Genomic DNA, 20348 nt, shown 5'->3' with positions numbered 1-20348 from the left:
GGCACATCCTTCATAACACAAACTGCAGCGGTCCTGAAAGAATCATTTATTTAGTGTGTATTTTCCCCACTAACCTGTAGGCTCAGGATGACAGGGGCTGGAGCTTTTTTTTTTTACTGCTTGGGTATTTCCAGCCTGCTTCTAGGCTCACTTTGGATGTATAATGAGCATTTGTTGAGAGAGTGGATCTCTTGGAAGCAAAGGAGGGCTGGGTATTGTGCAGAGGTCCTAGGGCGTCCTGCCAGTGCAACAGGGTGGTGAATTCCCTCTGCTTTGGCTGCAACATTTACTTAAGAACAAGATTTTCCCCTAATGTCTTCATTTTTCAATTGCTTTCCAGGAGATGAATGTGCATAAAATTATCCATGGAAGGTGTACCTTGTAATAAAAACAGTTACCATTTATTGAGTACTTATTTTTACCATACTAAGGCCTTTACATGCATTAATCATAACAGCTCACATTTACCAAGTGCTCACTAATGTGCCAGGTGCTGTTCTAGGCACTTTCCAAGCTATAACTCATTCATTCCCTGTCCTAGAGAGGTGGATACTATCATTATCCCTATTTTACAGCTGAAGCTGAGGCCCAGAAAAGTTAAGTAACTTGCCTAAGGACACACAGCTAGTGATGGAGCCAGTGTCTGAACTTACACAGTCTGTGCTCTTAACCTCTACACCCCATCGCCTTTCCAGTATTGCATTATCTCAGTAATCCTTACAACACATCTATGAGTATCGGAATCCTTCTTAGACTGATGAGGAAGCTGAGGTTCAGGGAAGGTAAGTACTCTGTGAAGGAGATGAGATGTAAGCCTAGGAGTCTGTGATTCAAAAGCCCGCGTTCTTCCCTGTGATGTTTTGACTTTGTCCCCTTGGGATCTGCCTGCTTTGTGGGGCAGGTTATATCAGTGATTTGAGAACAGAGTTTGAAGACATATGCAGGTCTGGAAAGGTACAGGGGACTGTCCCCAGGACTTGCCATGGCAAAGAAAACCTGATATCTAGAAGTCCAGTGGATCCCACAGCACTGGACAAGGCAAGTTTGAATGCCACCTGGGTTGACTAAAGGATTTTAAAGGGAAATAAAAGTGCTAAGTACTTGGATTATCTTGGAGAGAGTATTCTGTGTGTGGTGTCTGGCCAGGAATTATTAGATAATGCCCATGGCAGTTTTGGCTTTCTCGGCTCCCAGCTACCTTGAGAAAGACCAACTAAGCCTGTGGGGCTGGGACTGTTGAGTGGCAGGTCTGAAAGGGAATAGGACCCATCTGTAATGCTAATGAGTTACCACGTTGTCATGAGGCCTTATAATTACGCCTCACATTCTGAATGTACCTTAGACCTGAGTTAAAACCTCTGTCCCTTCCTGGCTAAAGGGTTTGGGATAATACTTATCCTCTCTGAGCCTCATTTTTTTGTTTTTATCTGTAAAATGCAGGTGATGCTCATAGCATAGACACTCACAGATGCATGGGTTTGATGGGAGAAGTCAATGAGACATTTATGCAAATCTCTCAACACAAAGCTCAGCATGCAGTATGCGGTCAGTAGGGTTAGTTATTGCTCTTAATACTGTCATCTTCATCCACAGCCAGATTTCCTTGTTGTGGGTGCCAGAACACTCTCCACAGTTTTTCCAGAGCAGGCAGAGCCACTCTTGGGACAGAGAATGGACAGAGTTTGGGTCAACCATCTCACACTTGCCTCACCTGTCTGAAAAGTGGGGCTGGCTTCTGAGAGCTATAGCATCCTGTAGCTCTCCGGGGAGATAGCCCTGCTGGCTATGGGCTCCCACGCCACTCTGCAGGACAGTCCTGGGAACAACTCCAATTTCACAATCAGTTTCATGTTTCAATGACTGCTCAAGTTTTAGATCTGGAAAAATACAGTAGTCTGTCCCTTCATTCTATGACTAAGTCCTCTCTGTATCATCCTCTTCATGCAGCAAGTAAGCCTACCTGGTTACTTGTAGTGACAGGGAGCTCACTACTTAATCTCATAGTAGATAATAATTATCATTATTAATGGTAGCAAATATGTATTTAAAACTTACTATGACCATGCACTGTGTTAGACTTGACATTTAATCCTTAAAATGGCCTTCTGTATATGACCCCCATTCTGCAGAATGAGCAGTTAAGACTTGTCAGGTTAAGTCACCTGCCTGAAACCACACAGCCCATACCCTTAATGTTTGTGCTGCAGAGCCTAGATATTTGGAGGTCTACTTTTGTAGATTTCTTTGCCTAATTGTCCACTACCTCCTCCCTCCCTTAACTATTCATTAGCACTTCATTCTGGATAACTTAACTTACTTAGGCTACAATGGTGTGAAGCTGGTTTTCATAAGAGCTAATGTTTACTGATCATTGACTATGTGCCAGACATTGTGTAAGTGTCTTTCATTTAGTCCTTAATCCTCACAACAATCCTAGAGGCAGGTGCTATCTGTCCCTTATTTTGTAAATGAGGACACTGAGGCACATGAGGTTAAGTAATTTGCCCCATCACTCACCTGGTAAATGATAGAGCTGATATTTGAACCCAAGGACTCACCCTGGAGCACAGGCTCCTAACCAGTGGCCCTTCCTGCCTTCTCCAGGACTGGGGAAGGACAAAACTTCTTGTGTAAGGCTGTCAGGCAGGTTTCAAAATCCCTCCACATTTTCCTTCTGAAAGTCAGCCATTATTCTGGTTTAGCCCTGCTTTTTCTCCAGAAAATTTATATACCTTTGAGACGCTTAGTTCTGATATTTAAAAACCATTGGTTTTCCATTTTTAAAAGATACTACATGGTTATTGTGTAAAAATTCAAATAATGTAGATAATCAAAAAAAGGAAGAAGAAACAAGCACCTGAAATCTCACCACCCAGAAAGAGCCACTCTGTTCCACCAATTTGGTGAAGTTTATTCTAGGCAACTTGCTGGTAACATCTGCAACATTCATTGCATGCCACTTACATACACATGCAGGTTTACAGAAGCCTTTTTTTACTGAACAGTGTGGAGAAAGTTCCACATTATGGCATGTAGATTCACACCATTCTTTTAGGTAGGCTAATAGGACTCTGTTGTCTGGTTAACCATGACCTATTTAAATAGTATTTTTTTGTGAATATTTAATATTTAGGTTGTTTCAAAATAGTTGGTTTTATTAATGCTGTAAATAGCATTTTTAAAGTATGTGAACTTTGGAGTTATTTCCTTCAAATAAATTCCTAGAACAAGAATTAGCAGGTCAAAGTACCCATAGATTTTACATCTTATTGATATTACCACTTTTCCTTCCAGTAAGTTCTACTAATATACAACTCTACCATTACTGCATGAAAAGGCCTATTTACCAGAGCCTCTTTTTCATTGTGTTTGGTCAATTTCTGATGATTTTTTTCATCACTGCCAAATAGGGAAAGAATTGTATCTCACTATTCTCATTATGAAATTTATTTAAGATTGGGCATTTTTCCATATGTCTATTGGTTTATACTACATTTGGAATGAAAAGTTGAAAGTGACGATTTGAATAATTAGGTCAAAGTAGAAACAACTATGTCCTAGACACAACCTAGGAAGCTTAGCAAATATAAAAATTTCCACTGTTATTATTTTTTTAAAGATTTTATTTATTTATTTGACAGAGAGAGACACAGCGAGAGAGGGAACAGAAGCAGGGGGAATGGGAGAGGGAAAAGCAGGCTTCCTGCTGAGCAGGGAGCCCGATGCGGGACTCGATCCCTGGACCCTGGGATCATGACCTGAGCCGAAGGCAGATGCTTAACGACTGAGCCACCCAGGCACCCCCAAAATTTCCACTTTTAAAAACGTGCATAGTTATATTCCAATTCTTCTGCCCACAATATCCATCCTGACCTTTGCACAGATAATGTCCTAGAGAGTATGCCTGGCTAAAGGGAATGACCCTCTGTAGGCCTCAGGTCTTACAGGCTCCCAGCTGGCCATTAATTGGTAGGGAGTTCCCTAGCCCTTGGTGGTTAGGGCTTAATTAATATCTTGTCTGGAGTCCAGAATCACTCTCCGGAGATAGTTGTAGTGGTTTGGTGCATGCCCAGTGGCTAGGAGTTATTGATCTTTGCAACACTTTATTCTCTCTTCCCTTGATTATTGACTTATTGAACACATACTGACTGGTTATGTTCCAGCCATGCCTTTGGTCCACAATGGATAGTCCTCATGAAACAAGTGTCCATTTAGGAAGTACAGAAACATTTAGTACTATCTCTATAGGTCAGAAACTTTAGACTTTCTCTAGAATAGACTCCTAGTCTTCTTCTCTGCCATGTAATTAGGCTCTACAGTAAAGGGTTAAGTGCCTAGGCTTTAGCTGATGATTGACTTCGGCTAGAATCTTCCATTTTCTGACTGTTAACCTGGAACAAGTGACTTGGCCTTTGTAAAACCACAGAGTTGTCGTAAGGATTAAATGACATTATCTATATAAAATGGCCAGCACAGTCAATGTTAGCTCATCAGATAGATCCTCACATGTGAGTGGGCCTTGGCTCACTTACTTTTCCTTGGGAGAGTAAGCTGTAGGTAAATATACAGGAGGAAATGTGCAATGATAGCATTCCCAGGCATCCTGTCCATCTCCCTGCCACCTCCATGCTTTCTGTACCACTTTAGCATTGTCTCCCTGTGCAGTGACTATCTGCTGACCTTCAGCTTCCCCAACTTGACTGTAGCCTCCTTGAGTGCAGAAGGTGGTCATAGTCCACTTTGAACCCCTGGTCCTTACCTCCAGCTTGACACAGAACAGGTGTTTCCTTCTTGTCAAAGCAATGAACATAATCCCATATTACCTAATTTGCCTTAGCTTCTGTGGCATGGAATAGTTGTTGTCATGGAATAAAATATTGTGCAACTAATTAACTAACTTACAAATTGCTTTCCCTTTTAATGATAATGTTATCAATGATATATCATGAGTAGGTCTCTTGCTCTATTTATGACTCAGATTGAATTTGGTTAAACTTTACTGAGAACACGTTATGACCTGGGGACTATGATAAACATTGTAGAGATTACAAAAACAGTACCTGATAATGCCACCTCGTATGGGATGAGTCCCTTGGAAATGGTACAAAATGGTGTACGGAGTTGGGAATGACTTGGAGGAAGGTATTTGATTCCTTTTATATATTCAAATCCTGCTTCAGGTATCAAGGGACTTTACATTTTAAATAGGGTTAGACTTTATCCTCTAGGCTGGGAGTCAGCAGGTTTTTTTGTTGTCATTTTTTTTTTCCTCTCTAAAGGGCCAGATATAAATGTTTTCAGCTTTCTTGTCCATACAATCTCTGTTGTAACTGTTCAACTGCCGTTAGGGCAGGAAAGCAGTCCCAGACAATATGCCCACAATGGCTATGACTGTATTCCAGTAAAACTTCATTTGTCAAATAGGCGATGGAACAGATTTGGCCAGAGGGGCCGGGCATAGTTTGCTAACCTTTGTTTAGGCAACGGGGAGTCATTGGTGGTTTTTGAGCAAGAGGTGCTTGATTCGATTTTTGTTTTTCAGAAAAGGCTCTAGTTGCTGACACGTTGCCATCTCCCTTCACTTTCTGTACTTAGAGTCAGTAATAATAACCCTTACTATTTATACCACACTTTACGACTTACAAAGCATTTTCAAATCCCATGTAATCCCTACTAGGAAGGTTGGGAAGCATTACCCCTGTTTTATGGAAGAAGAATCAGTTCCAGAAGGATTAGATGGTTTGCCCTAAGTCATGGAGGTTGAACTGGAACCCGAACTCCCCTGATGCCAGCTTGGGGCTCTAGTGGAGACCCCCAACCCCCATCCACCCACTCCATTTGGCCAGCCGGATGTCTATTTTATGTGTTGGTTATTTTCTCCCAGCTGAAGGGTACATTCATAAAAGGAAGGAACATGTCTTATAGTCCTTTTATATTCTGCAAAGTATGAGGCACAGTGCCGAGTTTTTTGGGGAAACACTTCAGAAATAATTATTGATCACTCACCACTGGATCTTGTGGTTCTTCACATCCAAGTTTAGATTACCTTCCACTTAAAATTCAGTTAACTGCTTGGTCAGATCTGTTGGCAAGCATTACTGCATACCCATCTGAGATTAAAGAGTTAATGTTTGTGGTCCAAGCCTTTGTTTTGTCTTTCCAATTGAAAATTACCCCAGCAGCCTTCTCAATAAGGAACAGAGAGCTGGTAAATTTTTGGGGTCTGTCTGAGTCTACACTTTCCCCAAATGGTCAAGAAGCCAAGGGAATTGGCTTTCTTTTTGCCTTCCGGAACTGCTAAGCAAAAGTGTACTTGGGAGCAGAATTAGACACCAAAAGGCAAGGTTAAGATCAAAACTCATATATTTGGAGTCTAGAAAGGTATTGGATACGTAGTGATCATGAAATCTTTTTCTCATTTCTCAACATGCCATGTTTGACCTTTTCTCACAATTTCTGTGACTTATACCTGCATCTCCATCATCTATCATCCGTACCACCAAAGAGAGGTCTCCATTTTTGCCCCCTTTACCATCCATCCACCACACAGCAGCCAGAGTGATTTTTATAAAATTTAATCAGATCACATCAGAGCCCTCTTTGAAACTCCCCAAAGCCATCTTACTGAATTTAGAGTAAGGTCCAAACTCTTTACAAAATCTGCAAGAACCTATATCACCTGGCCTTGATTACCTTCCTGACTCCATCTCACGTCACACCGCCTTCACCCTTGTTTTCTATGACCTGGATCCCTCGGTCCTGGACATGTAGGATTCATTTTCATCATCTGGCCTTTACACTGGCTATTCATTTTGTCTGGACTACCCTTCTTCCAGATCTTTTCAAGGTTGGTCTCTCAATGATAATGCCTCAGCTCCAACAATGTCCTCTCCCTAATCTCTTCTCCATCCTCCATGTCCTCTGTGGCCAGTGCCCTATTTTATTAGCTTCTTTATTTATTTGCTGATTGTCTGTCTTTGTCCACATTTATTGAGAACCTCAATAAGCATTTGCTGAATGAAAGAACAAATGAATTCTTATCATTAGAGTCTTCAAGGAATCATACGACGACCTTACAAATACAACAGAGAACTTTAAAACTTTAGACCTTGGGGACCATTTAATTCAATGGTTTTCAGATCTTCTTTAGCTGTGAAATTATATTTCTAAATCCAAGCTTAAGCCCAATCCCAATATCTGATATGGAATAAAGCTAAGCTGTCCTAGAGAATGGGATGCAGTGCTCCTCCAGTCACTCTGAGTCACACACTGGAATCCTAGGGTTTCAAGCAAGCCCAGGTTGAAAATAACTGAAGCAAACCCCTCATTCCACAGATGGGAAAACCGGGGCTCTGAGCAGTTCTCCTCTACCCATAAACTCTTCAAGAAGAAAGGGGTCACTGGTTTACATCCTAGTCCCCAGCATGGCTCCTGGCACAGAGCAGGAGCTCAGGGAACATATGTTGAACTGTTTAGGTGACACACTGAGTTGAAGCAGAAATGGAACTGGGTGCTAAATTCTGGAGGCTCTGATCTTCCAATGCAGCAGTGAGGATGGTAGAGGGACAATGGCTTCCATCTAGTTCAGGTTCAGGCACCTCATTTGGAACCAGGTTTAGTAGACAAAACCAGCATCATGCTCCCAAAGACCTCTCACATGGATGGAGAAGCCACCAATGCTATTATTTTGTACCACTCCAACCCTCTGATTCCATTTGTCAAAGAAAGCAGGGAAGATAGTATTGCCATCTCCCTCTACCTCCTCCTCATTCTTAGTCTTTCTTCCTCCTCTTCCTTTTTTAGAAAATTATAAAATGTTTCAGGCATGCAAAACAGCATAGAGGAGAGTATAGTGAACATAACAAACACTGTGAACCCACAGCTTAGCTTCAGAAAGAAAATGTTACAAATCCAGCAGAAACCTTCCTCATTTGTTCCTTCTCCTCTCTCCTTTTATTCCCTTCTGCCTTCCCTCCTTCTCCTCTTCTGTTTACTCTTACCCTCTCTCCTCGTCTCCTCCCCCAACTCTCTTTGCCCTGCCACCTCTCTTGTTCTCTTCTACATCACACTTTTCCCTCCTCATCCTTGTCCCCTTCTCCCTTTCTTTTCTTCCTCATCAGCCCCTTCTCTTGCCTTCTCTCCTGCCTCTTTAGTAAGCACATGTGGGTCAGTGACTCATTCCTATGGCTGTTCACTATCAAGGGTGGGAATTCAGTATCTCTTGGAATTACCTCTCCTACAAACCTTAGGGTACCTGCCCTTGCAGGGATAGTTCTTTGGTCCACATGTCCCCCTGGCTTGAAGCCCTGGGTGCTTCTGCTGCTACTTCTCAAAGGTCATGTCCAGCTTGGGTGAAATTTTACTACCATCAGATGCAAGTACTGGCCAGTTTGTCCAGCTTTTTCTCATAGAGGAAAGAGCAATAGCCTGATACATCACCATATTTTACTCAGCATTTCCAGAAGGTTTTTCTGATATCTCTCACTGCATTTCTATTTCTCTATATCACTGGGGACATTTTCTACTACTTTTTAGGTTATACCCTTTTGACTTTAAAGAATTTGATTTGTTCTTCCTGGGACCAGACACTGGGAAAACTGCCTGCTCAGACATATGGGGGAATCTGGACCCTTTTGGACTTATCATTAGAGGAATAACTCTATATGTCAGCTGGGAGTGGGAGTTCAGGGTTGAGTGATTATGCCTCACCTCCTTTCTCCATCAGCTCAAGACCAGAAAAGCCAACAAATAGACCAGTGATTTGCATTCCTATAAACAGATTCATTCATAGGGTAGAGTTGGCTCAGGTCACTTCTAGGTTCTTTTTCAATGTTGAGACTTTGATGCTTCCTGTTTCAGTATGGGGGAGGGATCCAGTGACAGTGGAAGGCAGGAAACTCCTTCCCCTTTAGTAGCACCTTTTTTGGTTCTCTGGCACCTGGAAACTCTGTTTCCCTCTTATATAGTCTGAGATTACGTTTGGTAATTTCATCCTGTAGATTATCTACAGCTGTTTTGAATAACTTGGAAGAGTCTTCCCATTCCAAAAAGATTTATGTTCCTGTGTAAAGCCATCGGACATATTTGGTTGATTAAAGTGCTTGTACTTACACTAAAATAAGAATGGCTCCAGGACCCTTCCACACTCTTTAGTAGCAATGTAATGTTTTCACAGCGTTTTCAGATTTATCAGCCAATTTTAGCCTCACAATAAGTTCTGCCAAGACCAGGCATTATTGCTTCCATTTTGCAGATGAGGAAACTGTAGAAGGAAAGATTTGACCAAGATGAGTGAGTGTGGTCTGGCATACCCAAGGACCTCAAACCTTTATTAGCTTCCCTGGGGCCTGGAGGAAATTGAGTGACTACCAGAGCTGCCTTGAGTGAGGGCCAGCAGAAGCAGCCGATAGCCTGGGCTTGCCAGGGACCCCCACCTCTGACATACACACACACCACACACACACACACACACCACACACCCACCAGGAACAGTTGTCAAGCCCTGGACTCTGCAGTACTCCATCCACTGTGGTACTGCAAAGCATTGGCAGGCAACTGCAATGAAGGCTTTTGCACTTCTGGATCCCTGCCTACACTGCAGAATTTTAACAAGGAGAAGGGAAGGGGGGGAAGTTTATGGTCTGATCTAATCACAGATGAACTGAGAGCTCAGTGGCAGCCAGCAGTTGCAGAAGCAGAGGACTTCAGAGCTATTAAAGAGCCCACCCTTCATTTCTGAGATGAGCAACTGGTGTGCCCAGCCAGTATCATGTGTGGCACGTAGTAGGTGTTCAATAATCAATGCTTACCACGGTTCTTTCTTTTCATGACTACCATTATGCATTGGGCCCCAGGTCACACAGAGATAGCACAAAATTCCAGGGCCTGAAAGTCCCTGCTGGAGGCTGTGGCAAATCTCAAGTAGTATTAAGGGTGGAATTAATAAAAATGACGTTTAAGGGGAAAATGCTATCAAATGTCTCCTCTCGTTTTGTTGTTGTTCTTTGTGAGACTGTTTTTTTCCCCAAGGGACCAAGAAGCTCTCTCTCTCTCTCTCTCTCTCTGGCTTTTTGTTGTCCATTTCTTCCTGACTCCCTGGTCCTCTGTTATAGGGACCTCAGACTATTGCTGAAGCCAGTGTCCCCTTTTGGCTCTCCCATATGCTCTCTGCCAGTGCTAGTTGTGAAGCCCCGTCTGCCTCCCATCCAAATCACAGGCCAGGGAGGACACCTTTCATTGCCTCTCACTTGATGGGCCCACAGTGTTTGCCTTCCTGTGACACAATGATATTGGGCAAATTACAAAAGCATAAAAGTTCATGTTTCATATCTTCTCTCTTCTTCCTTCTTTCTTCTTTCTCTCTCTTCCTTTCTTTTTTTTTTTTTTTTAAAGATTTTATTTATGTATTTGACAGAGAGAGACACAGCGAGAGAGGGAACACAAGCAGGGGGAGTGGGAGAGGGAGAAGCAGGCTCCCCACAGAGCAGGGAGCCCAATGCGGGACTTGATCCCAGGACCCTGGGATCATGACCTGAGCCGAAGGCAGTAGCTTAACCAACTGAGCCACCCAGGTGCCCCTCTCTCTCTTCCTTTCTTTCCACTTTCCTTCCCTCCTTTCCTTCTTGCAAGGGCAAGAACATATGCACAGAGAGCCAAGCATTACCTTCTGGTAGCAGTCCAGCCTACACCCATTCCAGCCCCTGTCCCCTGCCCCCTTGTCACTCTCCAGGGTAGAAAAGGGAGAAAGGCACTGAACTGGGTACATGCACCCCTTTCCTGAGGGCTCGGAGTCTCTCTTTGCCATCTGCACTCAACCAAGTCCCTCCCCACACTGCCTAACCTGGAGAGAAGCAGCCTCCTCTTGTGCTGAGAGCAGGATCATGCTTCTGGAGTCCCCAGTGTGCCTTGTATTCCTCAGACTCCAGCCACTGGGGGTCTTGCCCTCCCTCCATATCTTCAACTCTAACCACAGCCCTGAGGAATAGGGGTGACATTCCATCTTCTGGAATGAAATACTTATACTTATTTGGTGAGATCTTTTTCCCACAAAGAGTTATTCCCATGTTTACACCTACCTTGCTGAATGACCTAGAACAAGTCACCTAATCTCTGTGAACTCCAGTTCCTCCTTTCAGAATGAGAAGAATAACTGGCTTATGTAATTAAGTATCTGGCACATAATAGGTATAGTAAGGATCAGCCAGCAGACTCTTGGCTTCCTATCTTCCTTTTTTCTGTTTTCTAGCCTATGCATTGTTCCCTGATTGTCCCACCTTGCCCTTGTCTTGCCTGGACATGGACCTTTATACAAATGATATGTTCTCAGGCCAGAGCCTGGCCACCCTCCATGAGCCCAGCTGGGCCAATACCTGGGGCTGTCTCTCTGTATCCCAGTGCTGTGTTTGAGTCTGGCTTGCTGGACAGGGGCACAGGATTGGGAGGAGTACCCAGAGCATGCTGGCAGACTATGAAGGAGCCAGAAACCACTACTACTGAGGGCAATGATGAGCAAGTCCTCAAAGCCGACATCAGTATTCCCTAGGATGAGATCCAGAATCTTTTGGCCCCAGAGTTGATGTGGAATGGGTTGAAGTGGTCTGATAATTTAGTTAGTATAGCATAGTAGACGAGGACATACATTTTGAATTTGGACTGTCTAGGTTTCAAACTGGCTCTGCTATTTTCTGAATCTATAATGTAGGGTAAATTACTTAACCTCTCTGTGCTTTAGTTTCCCCATCTATAATATTTGGCTAATAATATTACTTCATAGGATGACTGTAAGGTTTCAATGAAGTCACACTTATAGAGCATTCAGAAAAGTGCCTGTCTGGCCAGAGGCACTTAATAAATGTTGGCTCCTTTTATCATTACTAGTATCATTACTATTGGCATCATCATCATCATTATTATCAAAGTGTGAGAACCAGCAAAGCTGCTGCACTTAGTGGGTGAGAGAATTGATTGATAAAATAGAAGTGGATATATGAGATAGTTTACATAAAAAATAGATACAATAAAACTGAAAGCAATAGTAATTGGCAGGAGATAGGAGGCAAAAAATCAAATTAAGAAAGAGGGAAAAAAAATCAAGCATAAACTTTGCTGTGAGCTTCCTAGTAACCCATGGCAGAAAGGGAAACCCAATGAGACATGTCATTATCATTACTTAGTGTTAGGAAGTATATAATATCATCACTAGATACTTCAGCTCCAAGAAGAACTTATCATAAGAATATTCATTATGAATTTTTTTTTTTGCAAATCTAAAATTCAGGCCTCAACTCCAAGAGAAAAAAGAATTATGATGAGATTTGAAAAAAGTATCATAGTAAAAATGGTTGAAGGAATGTGAGTTCTTTTTTTTTTTTTGAAATCAGAGGGAGAGGCGAACCATGAGGAATGTGAGCTCTTTAACCCCCCAAAAAAGAAATGGTTGGGGGAAACATGATGTTTCCTTTGAAGACTTCCTTACCACATCAAGTGGGGAGTAGCACTGTTCTGCAATGTTTCTGAAAACAGAACCAGAACTCCGTGGTAGAATACCTCAAGAATGCAAATTGAGTTTCAGCTAAAGACATAAATTCACCCAAACCCAAGTAATCCAACAGTGCAGGGAAGTGACCCCTGCAGTCCCTGTCCATGCAAATGTTGTCTATATGGCCACCCTTCAGGCCCATGTGGGAAAGCTCACAGCAGTGTCAGGGAGCATAGAGATGACCCTGAATCCCAGGCCACTTCCATATTCTCCAAGTTTATATAAGATGGGAACAGATTCTCAAAAAGAGAGACTGAGTTTGTCTCCCTTAAATGTGGATTAATGACTCTAACAAAAACCATTCCCTACAAAGCTGCTCAGTTAGAAATCAAGGGGTAGCCTGGCTACCAAGTCACTTTTTAAAATTACTATTTAACATAAAGACTATTAGAAAATCAATTGGCCAAGCAATTGTCAGTAGATTTGGGGCAACATTCTCCTTTTTGGAAGTGACTATATTACCTGCCCCAACCTCCTCTGTGTATCCCAGCTGCAATCAGTACAAGCAAGTGTGTATCCCCCAGGCTCCCACAGTCCCAACCCAGCTCTCTTCCATCAGGGTACTCATCACCTGGGCTGCTGTCCTCTCATCCTCAGCAGGGCTCCTTTGGGCAGTGCCATATCTTGTTCAGCATCGTACAAGCAGTTCCATTGGAGAGCTTGCCTGATAACAGACATCTGTAGCTTATGGTTAGGAGCATGGGTTCTAGAGCCTGACTGCCTAGGTTTAAATTATGGCTCTATCATTTACTAGCTCTGAACTTTGTGAGACTCAGTTTCCTTATTTGTAAAATAGGATTGATCTGAGTACCCCCTACACACATAGTCACACACACACACAATTGTACTATAAGTTAAACGAGAAAATAAAAGTTAAGCTTTTAGCATAGTGGTTGCTTAGTGTATCAGAGATTGGCAAACTATTTCTACAAGAGTCAGATAGTAAATATTTACAGCTTTCGATGCCATGTGGTCTCTTTTACAACTATTCACCTCTGCCATTGTAGCATGAAAGCACCTCTAAATAATAATACATAAGTAAATATGCATGGTGGCATTCCAATAAACCTTATTTACATAAACAGGTTGTGAGCAAGATGTTTGCCAATCCCTATAATTATATGAAGTAGCAAGTCAGATGACCAGATGGAAAATTTAAGCAACCACAGAGGCTAATGGGAAGAAACAAAAGGTGGTAGAATGGTGGTTTCAGTAGTAGTATCCAGTGGTTAAGACCTCGGGCTATAGAGTCAGATAGATCTGGGTTTAAATCTGGTTTAGATGAATGGTATATACTCTCTGAGCCTTGGTTTCCTAATATATAAAATGCAAAATGGCAAGTAAATGGGACCTATCTCAAATGGCTGATGTGTGTGGATTAAAAGAGATAATGAGACATAGTGCCAGGCGCTTAGTATGAGCTCAATAAATGTCATCAATGAGAATGATGATGACAAAGTGACTGTTGAACTGAACTAAATCAAATTGAATGATGGCCTCTCCTTTCCTCAAGGATGCTCAGAGAGTATGGCTCATTAGGTAGAGCAAAGGCTTTCAATACTGAGAGTGCCTGGCATCCTGCCTTGAGCCTTCTATTTCACTGTCTGTAAATGGGGCCAGTACTCCTAGCTTTCTCCCTGCAGAGGCAGCTGTAATGGGATCATGGAAGGAAATTTTGCCTACTGCCTATCTAGAAATATGATGTCAAATCTGCACCAAAATCAATGATTGCAGTCTCTGTGTGTATTAGAAATGAGCCTCCTCAGGTGGATCTGAGGATAGTAGGGCCAAAAGATCAGTAATGGAGAATATGAATTTTTGTCCTGGGCTGTGCAGAGCCACTTGGAGACGTAGGATTGTAGCAGGTCTAGGAAGGCCCTTGGCTTAGATTTCTTTGTTTGATATTAATGTCCTGGAAATGGACCTCTCCGCATATCACATTTTATTTGGGGAAGATACTGCTATCAAAGGTGAGGCTCACAATGTTCCTTTCCGCTCCTTGTTGACACATGAAGACTGCCTAACAAATGGGTGTCCCTAATGTTCATACTGTGCTTTTTTTTAAACTCTAGAAGTTTTTATTCCTCACTTTTTTTGGTATCAGATTTCCCAGGAAAAAATATTTGGACTCTTACAGCACTAATTAATGCTATCAGGCATCTCTTTCCTAATCATATACTAATTGGTATTGATTTTCCATTTATATCATCTCTCTCCACTAAGTTCATGGGGCTCTCACAAAATGTCCTATCCTTTTTGTTTTGTTTTGTTTTTTGCAGCCCTAGAAATCATAAACTCTCTTTTCCTTTCCTTTCCTTTCCCTTCCCTCCCTCCCTCCCTTTCTCCTTCTCTCCCTTCTTTCTTCCATTTACTTCTACCAAGCAACCACTATGTTCCCTATGTGCCAAAAATCACATTGGGCATCAGGAGTACCTTTAAGTTCTCAAGTCTAAAGGATGAAATGGGCAAGTTATAGATAGTATGGTAAGAGGCAAGCTCCAAACAAGGTCAAGGTACTGTGGAAAGCCAACTTCAGGGTGCCTAACCTGTTGCTGTAGTCAGGAGATTCTTCCCAGTGGATGGGACACCTGAGCCATGATTTTGAGGATGAGTAGGAATTCAAGTATGTGAAGAAGAGGAAGCAACAGACTTGAGGATGTGCCTAATTTAGACAGGGAGATGAAAGTTGTTCCTTTCATCCTAACTTGGTTATTGTAGTGGGGAAAGGGCAAGTGGCAAATGTCAGGAGAAGACTGGCTGACAGGAGGTATGAAGGATTCTATAGGCCAAACAGATCTTCTGGAGCTTAGGTAAAGTTCACATCTATGAAGTAAACTTAAATGTCAGGTATCTCTGTTTTGGCTGTAGTTATCTCAAGAATGTTGTCTTCTTGATCCACTGTTACTAATTAGAAGCTTTGATTAGCTGTTACACATGCCTTTGACACATAGAATGAAAAAATAAGTTAATCATGAATACATAATTATAAACTATGCTAAGTGTTGTGAGAAAAAAATGGGGTCCTATGAGAGAATAATAGGGAGACCAGATTTCCATCAGGGGTAAGGGAAGTACTTTCTGAAGAAATGACATTTAAGTTCAGGAGAGATGGTGGGCATTACATAGGGATTATCGAGGGGTAGGCATAGAAAGAGAGTGCTCCAGGCAAAAGAATACTATTCATGCCAGCCTTGAGTCAAGAGGTGCTTGGCCTCTGTAACAGCTAAATAAGGCCACTCTAGCTGAAGCCCAGGGAGCAGAACAATTGTGGCCCTAAAGGGACAAACAGGAGCAATAAGGTTGGTCCTGAAGGCCATGTTAAGTCTTTTGGTTGATTCTGAAAGCAACACAATTATTTTAAGAATTTAAAGTGGTGTGTATGTGGGGAGAAAGGGAGGGAGAGAGAGGGAGACACACAGAGACAGAGAGACAGGAACATATTTGTGTTTTAAAATTACTTTTATGGTCATCCTGAGAAAAATGTGTTGGACGGGGACAAAAATAGAACCAGGATGACAGCAATGTGACTATTACAGTCATCCAGGTGAGAAATGGAAGCGGTTGGACTGGGTACTAATAATGAAATGAGCCTCTCATTTCAAAATATTGGATAAATTCCAAAAATTACTTTGGTTAAACTTGGTAATAGATTGGTTATTGGTGGTGGCAAGGGGGAAAATGATGTGGAGTGAGGATATTCATTTTATTGGAGTTGACTTGAGTTGGAAAACAATATTCTGAGTCTTTTAGACTGATGACTTCAACTAGGGTTTTCCAGGGCCACTTGAAGGGATTTTCTGGATCCGCTCAGCCATGGGCTATGATGTGACCACAGTTTGCTTATATCTTTTGATAAGGAACACACCTTGTTCTTCTATGTGGTGGTCATCTTGTAGGAGCATGTGGCTCTGGGGGAAGTGAAGTCTTCTCCTACTTTCAGGTTTGCAACATGAATGGTGTGCACCTTCCCATATAAAGCACCACCTTTCAGAAGAGAAAGACCACCCAGTCAAGTGAGCTGTTTGGTTCTCCAGCTCTCTGTGCAAGATTACTACAGGAACCATGATTTAGATGAGACTGCATCTTGACTCACAGGGATTATGCTACACTGTAGAAATACTAAAAAGACCAAGGAAATGCAGGAGAGTAATAACAGATTAGTCCAGGCATGTGTTAGTTCCCCACAAAAGGAGCTGATGAACTGCTAAGAAGTCTCATAGGAGTGAAGAGGCATGATAATAACCAATAGCACTGAGCACTTACTATGGATCAGGCTCTGTTTTAAAGGTTGTAAACGTGATTCCATTTAATCCTCACAGCTATGCAGTGAGCCCCATTTTAGGAAGCTGAGGCACAGAGAAGTTGAGTGACTTTTCTAAGCTTCCATAGCAACAAATAGTACCACAGGGGTTTGAATCAGAAATCTGTCTCAGAGCTCATGCTACCTTCTATGTGTTTAAATCAGGTAGAGTAGAAGGCCCATTGTGGGGAAGGCCTTGATCTGGGCTGAGAGAAGTAGAAAATACTTAACTGCTTTATAGGCTGCATGCTCCTGAGGGCCTTTGGGGGCCACTTGGGAACTAAGGTTTCCAATGTGGTGCTGGGTGTTTTATAGAGTGGAGAGCCCTCTAAAAAGGGCTATTCCTGCTCATGTGTATGTTCCTTCCTCAAATCCTTCCCAAGCACCCTTGATCTGTAGGAATTGGGATGGGTACTGAGGATACAGCAGTGAGCTGAGATGCTCCCCCAGATTTCACAAGGTAGTGAGGAGTCATAAAAGAAAAGGGCCTTTTTAATGGCTGAGTAATATTCCAATGAAATCTTGCATTTGCAACAATGTGGATGGAGCTTGAATGTACTATGTTAAGTGAAATAAGTCAATCAGAGAAAGACAAATACCACATGATCTCACTCGTATGTAGAATTTAAGACAGAAAACAGATGAACATAAGGGAAGGGGGGAAAGAAAAAAACGGAGAGGGGGAAACAAGCTGTAAGAGACTCTTAACAACAGAGAACAAACAGACGGTAGATGGAGGGAAGGGGGTGGGAGATGGGTTAGATGGGTGATGGGTATTAAAGAGGGCACTTGTGATGAGCACTGGGTGTTGTATGTAAGTGATGAATCACTGAATTCTACTCCAGAAACCAATATTGCACTGTATGTTAACTAAGTAAAATTTAAATTAAAAAAAAGAAAGAAAGAAAAGGGTTAATTTAAATGCAATGTGATAACCACCCACTATGAGGAAGTCACATGCTGTAGGAATCCACAGGAGTGGCATGCATCCCTGACATTTTTGTGGTAATTTGAGTGTGAGAGGCCATGGTAAAGGAATTTCTTCAAAGGAAGGTGTGAGCATGGAAGAGAAGTAGGACTTAACTAGGTGAAGGGTTTGGGGGTGGGCAAAGGGGGAGGGAAACACTTGGGAAACACTAGATTCAAAGGTCTCTGAGTATGGAACTAGGAGGGAGCAGATTCTTAGAGGAACCCGAGGGTAGAAGGTACTCAGGACAGGCAGGAGACCAGAGATAAGTCTAGAAAAAGGTTTATGGGGGCTTTATCACCTAAGTCAGGGAGTTTGCACTTCACTCTGAGGGCAGTGAAAAGCATCCCATGGTGGGGTGCCTGGGTGATGCAGTCAGTTAAGCATCTGACTCTTGGTTTCAGCTAAGGTTGTGATCTCAGGACTATTGGATAAAGCCCCTCATCAGGCTCTGCGCTCAGAGCAGAGTCTGCTTGAGATTCTCTCTCCCCTCCTTCTGCCCTTCCCGCTCATGCTCTCTCTCAAATAAATAAATAAATCTGAAGAAGAAAAGAAATGAAAAAAGTTTCTGATGGGTTTGAGGGAAGGGGAAGGTAACACATTTCCTGGGGCAGTCTGGGTCCTTTGTACATTTCTTGGGTTAAAGTGATGTGTTGATGGAGTCTTTGGCAAGAAGCCTGGTGATCTGGGCCCCAGGAAGTGGTTTTGTTTGGCTCTGAGGAGGGTTTTCCCTCTGAGGCTTAATGGAAGTTGTCCCTCTTCCCTTTTTCATTGGGCTTGCCAAGTAGCTGAGATGTGTTTCATTTTTTAAAGAGCCGCTTGTTCTCTCTGCATCAGCTACCTGTGTATGGGATTTCTACCAACGCATTCAAACACACTTTCGAGGCCTCATTTCTGGGTAGCTTCTCCTTAACAGGTATTGTGGGGAGGGACGCAGATGGGCAGGAGGAGAACCTGTAGGGGTGGGGAGGGGAAGGGCTGGCTGGGATCATGGCTGTTAGGATGCCGGCAACTTCAGGAGCCCCCTCAACTCATCCTTTCTCAGTCACATGGAGGCCTCCCAGTTGACTCCTCCCCCTAGCAAGGGCTCTTCAGTCAATTAGGAAGGCTCCTCAACATTTAAATGGGCAGTGGCCGTCTGACACAGACACCGTGGGTGGTCACAGCTCACTGAGCTTTAACTGCATTAACCACACCGCAATTCCCTTCAGTAACACTCTACGGAGGTAATTTTGGGTTACTCACCATCCAAATCTCTCCTAACAAAGACCCATCTCCATGTGGGAGTGTCTGCACAGAGGTCTAGGGGCATCTTGGCCATTGTTCCCCAAACAAAGCAGTTCAGTTACAGGGAAGGAACTGGCTTCTGGAACCAGGGGGACCTAAGTTTGAATCTCTGCTCTTCCACTTTCCAACTGTGTGACCCTGAGCAAGCCATCAAAACTCTCTGACTGAACCTCAGTTACTCATTTACAAAACGGAGATACTAGTCATAACCCTCTCCCTGGGCTGTGGGCGAAACTAGATGAGGTACTGGAGAGTGTTCGGTGAAATGAGATACCATTATTTTTTTTCTACAGTGGGGTTTGTAAGCGTTGTGAACCCACATGCATTCAGAGTAATTTAGGTGAGTGAAGGAGGCTGGGGGGAATATTGGCAGAGAGAAAAATGCCATCAAGGGGACGGTTGCTGCTCAGCTGCAGCCCTCGTTGTCAAATGATATCCTAGTCCAGTATGATTAGAGCTAACGAGTTTTTGAAAGAAGTCAGAATTTGACGTTAAAAAATCCCAACTTTTAATTGTTGGTAACTGATTAAAACTTCTTAAATAATTTGGGGGCCAAACCAAAAACCTCTGAAAGCTGCCCCTTTGCAACCTCTGCGTTCTCCTTTCTGCAGGAATAATTTAAAACTGGGTTCTAAATCTAAATAGCTTCAGGCTTCCCCAGGACAAAGGATGTTGGGAGCAGTCACAAAGTAATGAACTCCTTCCAGGGTAACACAGTTCACTCATCAGACCTTGTGTATGGGCTTGTGTGATGTCCAGAATTAAACTGAAACAAAGAGATATGGGCAGGGCTGGGACAGATGCACCATGTCATATGCTGTGGTAGAGAGTGCCCAGGAGGTGGCCAGCAAATTGGCCAGCAAACTACACCTAGGAGTTCCACATCATTCCTGTGTGTTGTGCTCACCACTGATGCAATATGGCTTCTCTGCCCTTTTCAGACTTGAACCCAGGGAGAATACTTTGGGGTACCAATAGCAGCCAGGGAATTTTTACTGACAAGAGGATGTCTAACTGTTCATATGAGGAATCAAATTGATTTCCTAATATCAATTCTCTTGAACCTGACTATATCTAAAATGTCTGTTGCCTTGGGAAAAACTCTATTCCATTTCACCCATAAACATTTTCTCTTATGCTATGTTTAATATTTTAGCAGGTGTTGGGCCATTAGAAGTAGATGGAGTACTAATTGCAAATGAATATGAAGACATTTTTCTCACACTGAGACTAAGTGATCCCAGATTTGACCTTTT

The 20348-nt window shown here is 42.7% G+C and overlaps 2 protein-coding genes across 2 annotated transcripts in view; one reads left to right on the top strand and one right to left on the bottom strand.

Moving 5' to 3' along the window:
• The window catches only part of DOCK2 (dedicator of cytokinesis 2), a 419219-nt gene that overhangs the window by 228676 nt on the left and 170195 nt on the right, over positions 1 to 20348 (top strand). The window lies entirely within an intron of this gene.
• The window catches only part of INSYN2B (inhibitory synaptic factor family member 2B), a 118614-nt gene that overhangs the window by 22102 nt on the left and 76164 nt on the right, over positions 1 to 20348 (bottom strand). The window contains exons 2-3 of the mRNA XM_045901606.3: positions 9112 to 9262; positions 75 to 378 (exon numbers count right to left, since the gene is read on the bottom strand). The gene's annotated coding sequence lies outside the window, so the exon portion shown is untranslated. The remainder of the gene's footprint in view (positions 1 to 74; positions 379 to 9111; positions 9263 to 20348) is intronic.

The sequence above is a fragment of the Mirounga angustirostris genome, unplaced genomic scaffold (genome assembly GCF_029215605.1).
Source record: "Mirounga angustirostris isolate CCGP_5_RB_7025 unplaced genomic scaffold, mMirAng1.0.hap1 SCAF_7, whole genome shotgun sequence".
NCBI classification, from domain to species: domain Eukaryota; kingdom Metazoa; phylum Chordata; class Mammalia; order Carnivora; family Phocidae; genus Mirounga; species Mirounga angustirostris.
This window is presented reverse-complemented; position numbering and strand designations above follow the sequence as displayed.